We start from the raw sequence: 13321 nt of genomic DNA, 5'->3' as shown, positions 1-13321 counted from the left end.
GTTAACTGAGAGGAGAGAGAGAGAGAGTATGTTAACTGAGAGGAGAGAGAGTGTATGTTAACTGAGAGGAGAGAGAGAGAGAGTATGTTAACTGAGAGGAGGAGAGAGAGTGTATGTTAACTGAGAGGAGAGAGAGAGAGTGTATGTTAACTGAGAGGAGAGAGAGAGTATGTTAACTGAGAGGAGAGAGAGAGAGAGTATGTTAACTGAGAGGAGAGAGAGAGAGTATGTTAACTGAGAGGAGAGAGAGTGTATGTTAACTGAGAGGAGAGAGAGAGAGTATGTTAACTGAGAGGAGAGAGAGAGAGAGTATGTTAACTGAGAGGAGGAGAGAGAGAGTATGTTAACTGAGAGGAGAGAGAGAGAGAGTATGTTAACTGAGAGGAGAGAGAGAGTTGTTAACTGAGAGGAGAGAGAGAGTGTATGTTAACTGAGAGGAGAGAGAGAGTGTATGTTAACTGAGAGGAGGAGAGAGAGAGTGTATGTTAACTGATGTTAACTGAGAGGAGAGAGAGAGTGTATGTTAACTGAGAGGAGAGAGAGAGTGTATGTTAACTGAGAGGAGAGAGAGAGAGTGTATGTTAACTGAGAGGAGAGAGAGTGTATGTTAACTGAGAGGAGGAGAGAGAGAGTATGTTAACTGAGAGGAGAGAGAGAGAGTATGTTAACTGAGAGGAGGAGAGAGAGTGTATGTTAACTGAGAGGAGAGAGAGAGAGAGTGTATGTTAACTGAGAGGAGAGAGAGAGTGTATGTTAACTGAGAGGAGAGAGAGAGTGTATGTTAACTGAGAGGAGAGAGTGTATGTTAACTGAGAGGAGAGAGAGAGAGAGTATGTTAACTGAGAGGAGGAGAGAGAGAGTATGTTACCTGAGAGGAGAGAGAGAGTATGTTAACTGAGAGGAGGAGAGAGAGTGTATGTTAACTGAGAGGAGGAGAGAGAGTGTATGTTAACTGAGAGGAGAGAGAGAGAGTATGTTAACTGAGAGGAGAGAGAGAGAGTGTATGTTAACTGAGAGGAGAGAGAGAGTGTATGTTAACTGAGAGGAGAGAGTGTATGTTAACTGAGAGGAGAGAGAGAGTATGTTAACTGAGAGGAGAGAGAGAGTGTATGTTAACTGAGAGGAGAGAGAGAGAGTGTATGTTAACTGAGAGGAGAGAGAGAGTGTATGTTAACTGAGAGGAGAGAGAGAGAGTGTATGTTAACTGAGAGGAGGAGAGAGAGTGTATGTTAACTGAGAGGAGAGAGAGAGAGTATGTTAACTGAGAGGAGAGAGAGAGTGTATGTTAACTGAGAGGAGGAGAGAGAGAGAGAGTATGTTAACTGAGAGGAGAGAGAGAGTGTATGTTAACTGAGAGGAGAGAGAGAGTGTATGTTAACTGAGAGGAGAGAGAGAGTATGTTAACTGAGAGGAGGAGAGAGAGTGTATGTTAACTGAGAGGAGGAGAGAGAGTATGTTAACTGAGAGGAGGAGAGAGAGAGAGTGTATGTTAACTGAGAGGAGGAGAGAGTGTATGTTAACTGAGAGGAGGAGAGAGAGTATGTTAACTGAGAGGAGGAGAGAGAGTATGTTAACTGAGAGGAGAGAGAGTGTATGTTAACTGAGAGGAGAGAGAGAGTGTATGTTAACTGAGAGGAGGAGAGAGAGAGTGAGGAGAGAGAGAGAGAGAGTATGTTAACTGAGAGGAGGAGAGAGAGAGTATGTTAACTGAGAGGAGGAGAGAGAGAGTGTATGTTAACTGAGAGGAGGAGAGAGAGAGTATGTTAACTGAGAGGAGAGAGAGAGTGTGTTAACTGAGAGGAGGAGAGAGAGAGTGTATGTTAACTGAGAGGAGGAGAGAGAGTATGTTAACTGAGAGGAGGAGAGAGTGTATGTTAACTGAGAGGAGAGAGAGTGTATGTTAACTGAGAGGAGGAGAGAGAGTGTATGTTAACTGAGAGGAGAGAGAGAGTGTATGTTAACTGAGAGGAGAGAGAGAGTGTATGTTAACTGAGAGGAGGAGAGAGAGAGTATGTTAACTGAGAGGAGAGAGAGAGTATGTTAACTGAGAGGAGAGAGAGTGTATGTTAACTGAGAGGAGGAGAGAGAGAGTATGTTAACTGAGAGGAGAGAGAGAGAGTATGTTAACTGAGAGGAGAGAGAGTGTATGTTAACTGAGAGGAGGAGAGAGAGAGTATGTTAACTGAGAGGAGAGAGAGAGTGTATGTTAACTGAGAGGAGGAGAGAGAAAGTATGTTAACTGAGAGGAGGAGAGAGGGAGTGTATGTTAACTGAGAGGATGAGAGAGAGAGGGTTAACTGAGAGGAGGAGGAGAGAGAGTATGTTAACTGAGAGGAGGAGAGAGTGTGAAAGAGTCTCCATGCTCTATTGAATAGACATTGTCTTTAAGAGAGGGAAGGAGTGTGTTAAAAGTGGAGCAGAGGAAGTGAAAGAGGTGAGTGCCAGACAACTCTACACATCTCTCTCAGCTCTTCATAAAAATGACTTGAGTCACACTTTTAGGACCTGCCTTAGTGAACTGTGAACCTAAGCTTGTCTTAATATTCACACAGCATAAGCACCTGGTTAACAGTGAAATTTTCTAGGGCTGAATAGACAAAACATAACAGGACTGGATAGGGATGCTGAAACTACATCGACAGTGGACAATGTATAGAATCTGTACTTACTGGTTATTATCACAATGCACTATGGGATTTTAGGCCGACTTCATAGTCTGAGTTGAAAGGTATTGACTATAAATAAGAGACTGCATCTCAATAGTCAGGAATGGCTTCCTTTCCTCCACTCCTCTGCTCTTATCTTCATAATCACAAACTGAAATAACATAACAGGTAAAAGTGACATGGAAAGGAAAGTGAAATCCAATCTTTCACATATGAATGACCATGATGGAGGTACTTACTGTAAATTGAAACACATCCTAACTCCCTGCTATGCTGACTGACTCTTCCTTGGTGAGAATGCAGTAAGAAGCTGTTTACATGTATTGAGACACATCCTAACTCCCTGCTATACTGACTGACTCTTCCTTGGTGAGAATGCAGTAAGAAGCTGTTTACATGTATTGAGACACATCCTAACTCCCTGCTATACTGACTGACTCTTCCTTGGTGAGAATGCAGTAAGAAGCTGTTTACATGTATTGAGACACATCCTAACTCCCTGCTATACTGACTGACTCTTCCTTGGTGAGAATGCAGTAAGAAGCTGTTTACATGTATTGAGACACATCCTAACTCCCTGCTATGCTGACTGACTCTTCCTTGGTGAGAATGCAGTAAGAAGCTGTTTACGTGTATTGAGACAGCCTTTAACTCCCTCAAGACTCTCCCCTGGGAAGAATTCAGGAGATAGGGATTCCCTCCCACAAGTTCTCCCTCAGCTAAACTTTGCTCCTGCAGAAGTGCTTTGTGCTGCCCAAGACACTCCTACTATCTATTTCCCCTGCTCACTGGAATGTGCTTCACTAGTTGAATGCTAATGTCTCTCTGAGTGTGAGGGCAGTCCAAGTCAGGGCTATGGTTCGTATCACATGGATGACAGTCTAGTTCCAGCATTCAGAGTTCCTTTCTGGAGCCTGGTGGGTTTTATACAGGCATTTTCACCCTTGAAGGGTATTGCCTGCATATACAAACACAAGTATGCCTACATGTACACACAAACACACACATTATGTTCTTCTACCCTCGTGGGGACCTAAAATAATTGTATTTATTTTTTCCTAGCCCTTACCATAACCCTAACCTGTAACACTAACCCTAAACCTAACTCCAAACCCTTAACCTAACCCTAACCTGTAACACTAAACCTAACTCCAAACCCTTAACCTAACCCTAACCTGTAACACTAACACTAAACCTAACTCCAAACCCTTAACCTAACCCTAACCTGTAACACGAACCCTAAACCTAACTCCGAACCCTTAGCCTAACCCTAACCTGTAACACTAACCCTAAACCTAACTCCGAACCCTTAGCCTAACCCTAACCTGTAACACTAACCCTTAACCTGTAACACTAACCCCTAACCTGTAACACTAACCCTAAACCTAATTCCGAACCCTTAACCTAACCCTAACCTGTAACACTAAACCTAACTCCGAACCCTTAACCTAACCCTAACCTGTAACACTAAACCTAACTCCGAACCCTTAACCTAACCCTAAGCTGTAACACTAACCCTAAACCTAACTCCGAACCCTTAACCTAACCCTAACCTGTAACACTAACCCTAACCTGTAACACTAACCCTAAACCTAACTCTGAAACCCTTAACCTAACCCTAACCTGTAACACTAAAACTAACTCCGAACCCTTAACCTAACCCTAACCTGTAACACTAACCCTAAACCTAATTCCGAACCCTTAACCTAACCCTAACCTGTAACACTAAAACTAACTCCGAACCCTTAACCTAACCCTAACCTGTAACACTAACCCTAAACCTAACTCCGAACCCTTAACCTAACCCTAAACTGTAACACTAACCCTAAACCTAACTCCGAACCCTTAACCTAACCCTAACCTGTAACACTAACCCTAAACCTAACTCCGAACCCTTAACCTAACCCTAACCTGTAACACTAAACCTAACTCCGAACCCTTAACCTAACCCTAACCCTAACCTGTAACACTAAACCTAACTCCGAACCCTTAACCTAACCCTAACCTGTAACACTAACCCTAAACCTAACTCCGAACCCTTAACCTAACCCTAACCTGTAACACTACCCCTAAACCTAACTCCGAACCCTTAACCTAACCCTAACCTGTAACACTAACCCTAACCCTAACTCCGAACCCTTAACCTAACCCTAAACCTAACTCCGAACACTTAACCTAACCCTAAACCTAACTCCGAACCCTTAACCTAACCCCTAAGCTTAAATAACCTTTGTCCTCATAAGGTTGTGGGAAATGTCCCCACAAGGTTGAATTTTCCTCGTTTTACTATCCTTGTGGGAACTTTTGGGGATTTTTGTCTTGCCCATTCACCCTCTGAATGACAAACATACACAAGGTGTTCATAATGTTTTGTACACTCAGGGTATACAGGCATGTCTATACACATATGCCTGCATATACAAACACAGGCATACACATAAACAATGACACCGTAAACAAACAGACAGAGACAGATGGCAGACACATTAAATTAATTTCAACAGATACAGTATAATATACAGATATAACCCACAGTTTGCTGTTTGCGGGTGGATAGCTCAATATGTCAAGAGAGCCCAGATACTGTAACTCAATATGTCAAGAGAGACCAGGTACTATAACTCAATATGTCCAGAGAGACCAGGTACTGTAGTTCAATATGTCAAGAGAGACCAGGTACTGTAGCTCAATATGTCAAGAGAGACCAGGTACTGTAGCTCAATATGTCAAGAGAGACCAGGTACTGTAGCTCAATATGTCAAGAGAGACCAGGTACTGTAGCTCAATATGTCAAGAGAGACCAGGTACTTTAACTCAATTTGTCAAGAGAGACCAGGTACTACTACTCAATATGTCAACAGAGACCAGGTACTACTACTCAGTATGTCCAGAGAGACCAGGTACTGTAGTTCAATATGTCAAGAGAGACCAGGTACTATAACTCAATATGTCAAGAGAGACCAGGTACTGTAGCTCAATATGTCAAGAGAGACCAGGTACTGTAGCTCAATATGTCAAGAGAGACCAGGTACTATAACTCAATTTGTCAAGAGAGACCAGGTACTGTAGCTCAATTTGTCAAGAGAGACCATGTGCTATAATTCAATATGTCAAGAGTGACCAGGTACTATAATTCAATATATCAAGAGAGACCAGGTACTACTCCTCAATATGTCAAGAGAGACCATTTACTATAACTCAATATGTCAAGAGAGACCAGGTACTGTAGCTCTATGTCCAGAGAGACCAGGTACTGTAGCTCAATATGTCAAGAGAGACCAGGTACTACTTCTCAATATGTCGAAGAGAAACCAGGTACTGTAGCTCAATATGTGAAGAGAGTCCAGGTAGTGTAGCTCAATATGTCCAGAGAGACCAGGTACTACTTCTTAATATGTCGAAGAGAGACCAGGTACTGTAGCTCAATATGTCAAGAGAGTCCAGGTACTTTAACTCAATTTGTCAAGAGAGACCAGGTACTTTAACTCAATTTGTCAAGAGAGACCAGGTACTACTACTCAGTATGTCCAGAGAGACCATGTACTGTAGTTCAATATGTCAAGAGAGACCAGGTACTGTAGCTCAATGTGTCAAGAGAGACTAGGTACTACTACTCAATATGTCAAGAGAGACCAGGTACTGTAGCTCAATGTGTCAAGAGAGACTGGGTACTACTACTCAATATGTCAAGAGAGACCAGGTACTGTAGCTCAATATGTCAAGAGAGACTGGGTACTACCACTCAATATGTCAAGAGAGACCAGGTACTGTAGTTCAATATGTCAAGAGAGACCAGGTACTGTAGCTCAATATGTCAAGAGAGACCAGGTACTGTAGCTCAATATGTCAAGAGAGACCAGGTACTGTAGCTCAATATGTCAAGAGAGACCAGGTACTGTAGCTCAATGTGTCAAGAGAGACCAGGTACTGTAGCTCAATGTGTCAAGAGAGACTAGGTACTACTACTCAATATGTCAAGAGAGACCAGGTACTGTAGTTCAATGTTTCAAGAGAGACCAGGTACTGTAGCTCAATGTGTCAAGAGAGACTAGGTACTACTACTCAATATGTCAAGAGAGACCAGGTACTGTAGCTCAATGTGTCAAGAGAGCCTGGGTACTACTACTCAATATGTCAAGAGAGACCAGGTACTGTAGTTCAATATGTCAAGAGAGACTGGGTACTACTACTCAATATGTCAAGAGAGACCAGGTACTGTAGTTCAATATGTCAAGAGAGACCAGGTACTGTAGCTCAATGTGTCAAGAGAGACCAGCTACTGTAGCTCAGTAGCTCAATGTGTCAAGAGAGACTAGGTACTACTACTCAATATGTCAAGAGAGACCAGGTACTGTAGTTCAATATGTCAAGAGAGACCAGGTACTGTAGCTCAATAAACCAAGAGAGACCAGGTACTGTAGCTCAATGTGTCAAGAGAGACTAGGTATTGTAGCAAATGGCATGCAGACATCTTGTAAACCTCTAGTTTACCACAGATGATTCATTCATAATGTTAGCCTTATCCATCTGGCAACTTACAGGTGTGTCTGCTTGCAATGTGTTTTATTACCCAACTCCAGAAAGGATAGCCCTCCCTACACCATAGGGTTTAGTACATAGATACAGTAACAGTTTCCTTGTTCTATTATGGTCTAACAAGGCACAGCTCAATTTAGTTTAATCCACTTTATTTATCTCCAAGGGGTAGATATTAGTGTGCAGATCACGTTCAATAACATGATACATCACCAACTTTCCTCAACATGCACTGAATGTTAGTTTAGCCTGTTGAAATGTGGCACTTTAGTTATGCAGGGCCTCTGTGTATTTAAATGGCTAAGTGGTCATGTTGTTTGGACATGTTTGAATCAGTAACAGGAGAGGAGCTGGCGTTGTCAGACCGGCCCGTGTCTGTTGGACTGGACTGACACCTGGGAAAAAGATGTTGGGGGAGGCAAGGTCAGTACAGGTGCATCAAAGCAGGGACCGAGAGACTGAAAAACAGATTCCATCTCAAGGCCATCAGACTGTTAAATAGCCATCACTAGCCCGCTACCACCCGGTTACTCAACCCTGCAGCTTAGAGGCTGCTGCCCTAGACATGGAATCACTGGTCACTTCACTTTTTGATTTAACCTTTATTTAACCAGGTAGGCCAGTTGAGAACAAGTTCTCATTTACAACTGCGACGCGACCAAGATAAAGCACAGCAGTGCGATACAAACAACACAGAGTTACATATGGAGTAAACAAACGTACAGTCAATAACACAATAGAAAAAAATCTATATACAGTGTGTGTGTGTAATAATGGAACACTAGTCACTTGAATAATGTTTACATACTGCTTTACTTATTTCATATGAATATACTGTATTCTATTGTACTGTATTTTAGTCAATACCACTCTGACATTGCTCATCCTAATATTTATATATTTCTTAATGCCATTATTTAACTTTTAGATTGATGTGAATTGTTAGATACTACTGCACTGTTGGAGCTAGGAACACAAGCATTTCATTACACCCACAATAACATAACATCTGTTAAATATGTGTATGTGACCAATAACATTTTATTTTGTTTGAGAGAGATGGGTGGAGAGATGGGTGGGGGAAGGGAGAGAGAGACACCAAGAGAAAGGGAGAGAGAGATGGGTGGGGGAAGGGAGAGAGAGACACCAAGAGAAAGGGAGAGAGAGATGGGTGGGGGAAGGGAGAGAGAGACACCAAGAGAAAGGGAGAGAGAGATGGGTGGGGGAAGGGAGAGAGAGACACCAAGAGAAAGGGAGAGAGAGAGAGAGAAGCTGTCTCAGAGGACAAAGCCTAAACCCCACATCAGAACTGCTCTGACTCACTGCACTGGATGTTCCATATTTCCTTTGAGCCAGGGTCAGGGGTCAACTGGCTGCTCATTCCACTGACTGTTTTTACTGGCTACTGATCTGGGCTGTCTGCTATTATCCTCAATAATAGGCCTGTAAACCTTTAAACATCATTACACATAATGGAGGGAGGAAGGTGAGGGTGGGGTCTGTGTGTATGTACTCCTTATTTCATCTCTCGCCAGCCTCCAGGCCAGTCTCCAGGCCAGTCTCCAGGCCAGCCTCCAGGCCAGTCTCTAGGCCAGTCTCCAGGCCAGTCTCTAGGCCAGTCTCCAGGCCAGTCTCCAGGCCAGTCTCCAGGCCAGTCTCTAGGCCAGTCTCCAGGCCAGTCTCTAGGCCATCTCTACCAGTCTCTAATCTCCAGGCCAGTCTCCAGGCCAGTCTCTAGGCCAGTCTCCAGGCCAGTCTCCAGGCTCTCTAGTCTCAGGCCAGTCTCTAGGCCAGTCTCTCCAGTCTCCAGGCCAGTCTCCAGGCCAGTCTCCAGGCCAGCCAGGCCAGTCTCTCTCAGGCCAGTCTCTCAGGCCAGTCTCTAGGCCAGTCTCTAGCCAGTCTCTAGGCCAGTCTCTAGGCCAGTCTCCAGGCCAGTCTCAGGCCAGCCAGTCTCCAGGCCAGTCTCCAGGCCAGTCTCCAGGCCAGTCTCCAGGCCAGTCTCCAGGCCAGTCTCCAGGCCAGTCTCAGGCCAGTCTCCAGGCCAGTCTCCAGCCAGTCTCCAGGCCAGTCTCCAGGCCAGTCTCCAGGCCAGTCTCAGGCCAGTCTCCAGGCCAGTCTCAGGCCAGTCTCCAGGCCAGTCTCCAGGCCAGTCTCAGGCCAGTCTCCAGGCCAGTCTCCAGGCCAGTCTCTAGGCCAGTCTCCAGGCCAGTCTCCAGGCCAGTCTCCAGGCCAGTCTCCAGGCCAGTCTCTAGGCCAGTCTCCAGGCCAGCCTCTAGGCCAGTCTCCAGGCCAGTCTCCAGGCCAGTCTCTAGGCCAGTCTCCAGGCCAGCCTCCAGGCCAGCTTCCAGGCCAGTCTCCAGGGCAGTCTCCAGGCCAGTCTCCAGGCCAGTCTCCAGGGCAGGGTGTAATACTATATATTGTTCTGTTTATCTGTCTGTCTGTTTCTTCCCATCAGTAGTGCTGAATGAGACCCGTGCTTGTTTTCAGAAGTCACTTCTCCATTGCTGTTATTGAACTCCTTCTCTTTTGACCACCAACTTCTGTCAAAACTCAAGTCTGTGTCCCAAATGGCACCTTATTCTCTGTATAGTGTACTAATTTTGACCAGAACCCTATGGGCCCTGGACAAAGTAGTACACTACTGGTATGGGGGTGCCGGAGTAGGGGCTGCGTCCCAAATGGAGAAGTGACTCAGTGATGAGGGTCTGGATACACATTACAGTTATTACTAGCAGACATGAATCACTGGATCACTGTTACACTGAATCAATTGGATCCAGAGAGAGAGCGCTTCACCCCAGCTGGCATGGAGAAGCAGCTGGAGGGAAATGCATGGGATTGAGAGTGTGCGGTGGAGAGTGCCAGAGAGAGAGAGAGAGAGAGTGCGCAAGAGAGAGAGAGAGTGCTAGAGAGAGAGAGGGAGAGTGCACAAGAGAGAGAGCCAGAGAGCGTGAGCGTGAGATCAAGAGAGACAGAGAGCGAGAGAGAGAGTGTGTGAGAGAGCTCTCCCAGCCAATACCGTGGCTGCAGAACCAGCTGGGTGGTTACAGTGAATTAGAAGAGGAAGAAGACACTTAGCAACAGAGAACAACACACTCATACTGAAAGTTAATCAGACTACTGTGGACTGTATAGGCAAATCACTGTCCTCCAGAACCCCCTCCTTTAGTTACACACATGGCGTGGGGTTTTCATTTGCTTGGAATAAGATAGTTTGCTGACTGTAATACTTTTGCTTATAGTCCCATACAGGAAGTACACTAAGAAGGCCACTGTGTGTGGACCTCATAAACACATGTTCACGTTAAAACCCCCTGCTTCACTTCCTTTTTATACAGTAGTTTAGTTTGTAGACTCTAATAGTTTGTTGAATATGATGATTTATTTACAGGCTCATACTAAAACAACATCATTTAGGGCATTCAAACACAACTCTGGACCTGGAAGCCAGTTCCACAGCACCTTTTCATTGTTCCCCTCTAACCATGTAGTGATTTAGACCTGGGACACCAGGTGTGTGGAATGAATTATCAGGTACAAGTGAAAAGCATCAGGCCCCGGACCTCGTAGAGGGAGAGTTAAATAGCCCTGCTATAGGGGATGGAGCACACAGGCACATCTTTAGTCTGTACTAAGATCCCCTCACTGCGTTTCCTTTTCGAGGTTGTGGACTGGAACAGTTTGATATGACTATTTGATCACAGCCCCATACCAGAAGTAGACTGAAATAGAGCACAGTGGAGTGAGGGTGTGGACCCTATATCCATATCTCCATTCTTCCCATCAACAACACCATCATTGGATCACTTCCCCCTTTTAAAGTTTGTGGGTGTAATATTGTGCTGTTGAAGGGGATAGTGGGCTATGGAAGGTAATAGTGGGCTATGGAAGGAGATAGTGGGCTATGGAAGGTGATAGTGGGCTATGGAAGGTGATAGTGGGCTATGGAAGGTGATAGTGGGCTATGGAAGTAGATATTGTGCTGTTGAAGGAGATATTGTGCTATGGAAGGGGATAGTGTGCTGCGGAAGGTGATAGTGGGCTATGGAAGGTGATAGTGGGCTACGGAAGGTGATAGTGGGCTACTGAAGGTGATAGTGGGCTATGGAAGGTAATAGTGGGCTACGGAAGGTGATAGTGGGCTACGGAAGGTGATAGTGGGCTACGGAAGGTGATAGTGGGCTACGGAAGGTGATAGTGGGCTACGGAAGGTGATAGTGGGCTACGGAAGGTGATAGTGGGCTACGGAAGGTGATAGTGGGCTATGGAAGGTGATAGTGGGCTATGGAAGGTGATAGTGGGTGTGATAGTCTTCTGCTTTGCATTGATAGGGTCCTTGTATTAACTGTTCACTGATCATAACACCCATAGAGAGCAATATATCCCTTCTCAAATTCCCATAGATTCATTTGTTCTTCATATGCATATCACTCTAACCTGTCTTGCATTAATATTAAGGTAATCTAATGTAGCCTAGTTCTGCTCCCTGCAGAGAGCACTATCTGTATCAATCCTGCTGGTTCTTCCTCAACAGCCCTCCATCTGTCTGTCAGCTGACTGTTAAGACACATTATGTAGGGATGTGAATAACCGTTACTAGGCGGCAACCAGGAGGAACCAGCCAGTCAAAACAGCTTCTTCCACTCAATCCTTTCACAGAACTAGGTCTATAACCATTATGCAATAGACATACAGTATAACTATTTGAATGAAACAGAAATGCAAAACATTGGTACAACAACGGTATAGATCAGGGTTGTCAGCAGGGTAGCTCTCCAGGAACTGGGTTGTAGTTAAAACCTACAGGAGGGTAGCTCTCCAGGAACAGGGTTGTAGTTAAAACCTACAGGAGGGTAGCTCTCCAGGAACAGGGTTGTAGTTAAAACCTACAGGAGGGTAGCTCTCCAGGAACTGGGTTGTAGTTAAAACCTACAGGAGGGTAGCTCTCCAGGAACAGGGTTGTAGTTAAAACCTACAGGATGGTAGCTCTCTAGGAACTGGGTTGTAGTTAAAACCTACAGGAGGGTAGCTCTCCAGGAACTGGGTTGTAGTTAAAACCTACAGGAGGGTAGATCTCCAGGAACAGGGTTGTAGTTAAAACCTACAGGAGGGTAGCTCTCTAGGAACTGGGTTGTAGTTAAAACCTACAGGAGGGTAGCTCTCCAGGAACTGGGTTGTAGTTAAAACCTACAGGAGGGTAGCTCTCCAGGAACTGGGTTGTAGTTAAAACCTACAGGAGGGTAGCTCTCCGGGAACAGGGTTGTAGTTAAAACCTACAGGATGGTAGCTCTCCAGGAACAGGGTTGTAGTTAAAACCTACAGGATGGTAGCTCTCCAGGAACAGGGTTGGAGTTAAAACCTACAGGAGGGTAGCTCTCCAGGAACAGGGTTGGAGTTAAAACCTACAGGATGGTAGCTCTCCAGGAACATAGTTGTAGTTAAAACCTACAGGAGGGTAGCTCTCCAGGAATAGGGTTGGAGTTAAAACCTACAGGAGGGTAGCTCTCCAGGAACAGGGTTGGAGTTAAAACCTACAGGAGGGTACCTCTACAGGAACAGGGTTGGAGTTAAAACCTACAGGAGGGTAGCTCTCCTCGAACAGGGTTGGATAAAACCTACATGAGGGTAGCTCTCCTCGAACAGGGTTGGATAAAACCTACAGGAGGGTAGCTCTCCAGGAACAGGGTTGGAGTTAAAACCTACAGGAGGGTAGCTCTCCTCGAACAGGGTTGGATAAAACCTACAGGAGGGTAGCTCTCCTCGAACAGGGTTGGATAAAACCTACAGGAGGGTAGCTCTCCTCAAACAGGGTTGGATAAAACCTACAGGAGGGTACCCCTACAGGAACAGGGTTGGATAAAACCTACAGGAGGGTAGCTCTCCAGGAACAGGGTGGGATAAAACCTACAGGAGGGTAGCTCTCCTCGAACAGGGTTGGATAAAACCTACAGGAGGGTAGCTCTCCTCGAACAGGGTTGGATAAAACCTACAGGAGGGTAGCTCTCCTCGAACAGGGTTGGATAAAACCTACAGGAGGGTAGCTCTCCTCGAACAGGGTTGGATAAAACCTACAGGAGGGTAGCTCTCCTCGAACAGGGTTGGATAAAACCTACAGGAGG

General features: G+C 45.2%; 1 protein-coding gene across 4 annotated transcripts in view; it reads left to right on the top strand.

Annotated features, from left to right (window-relative positions):
• Nucleotides 1-13321, top strand: part of arhgap17b (Rho GTPase activating protein 17b) — a 100278-nt gene that overhangs the window by 48077 nt on the left and 38880 nt on the right. The window lies entirely within an intron of this gene.

This window comes from Oncorhynchus tshawytscha, unplaced genomic scaffold, assembly GCF_018296145.1.
Source record: "Oncorhynchus tshawytscha isolate Ot180627B unplaced genomic scaffold, Otsh_v2.0 Un_scaffold_1341_pilon_pilon, whole genome shotgun sequence".
Taxonomy (NCBI): domain Eukaryota; kingdom Metazoa; phylum Chordata; class Actinopteri; order Salmoniformes; family Salmonidae; genus Oncorhynchus; species Oncorhynchus tshawytscha.
The sequence above is the reverse complement of the archived record's forward strand: the minus strand, read 5'-3'. Positions and strand labels throughout refer to the sequence as shown.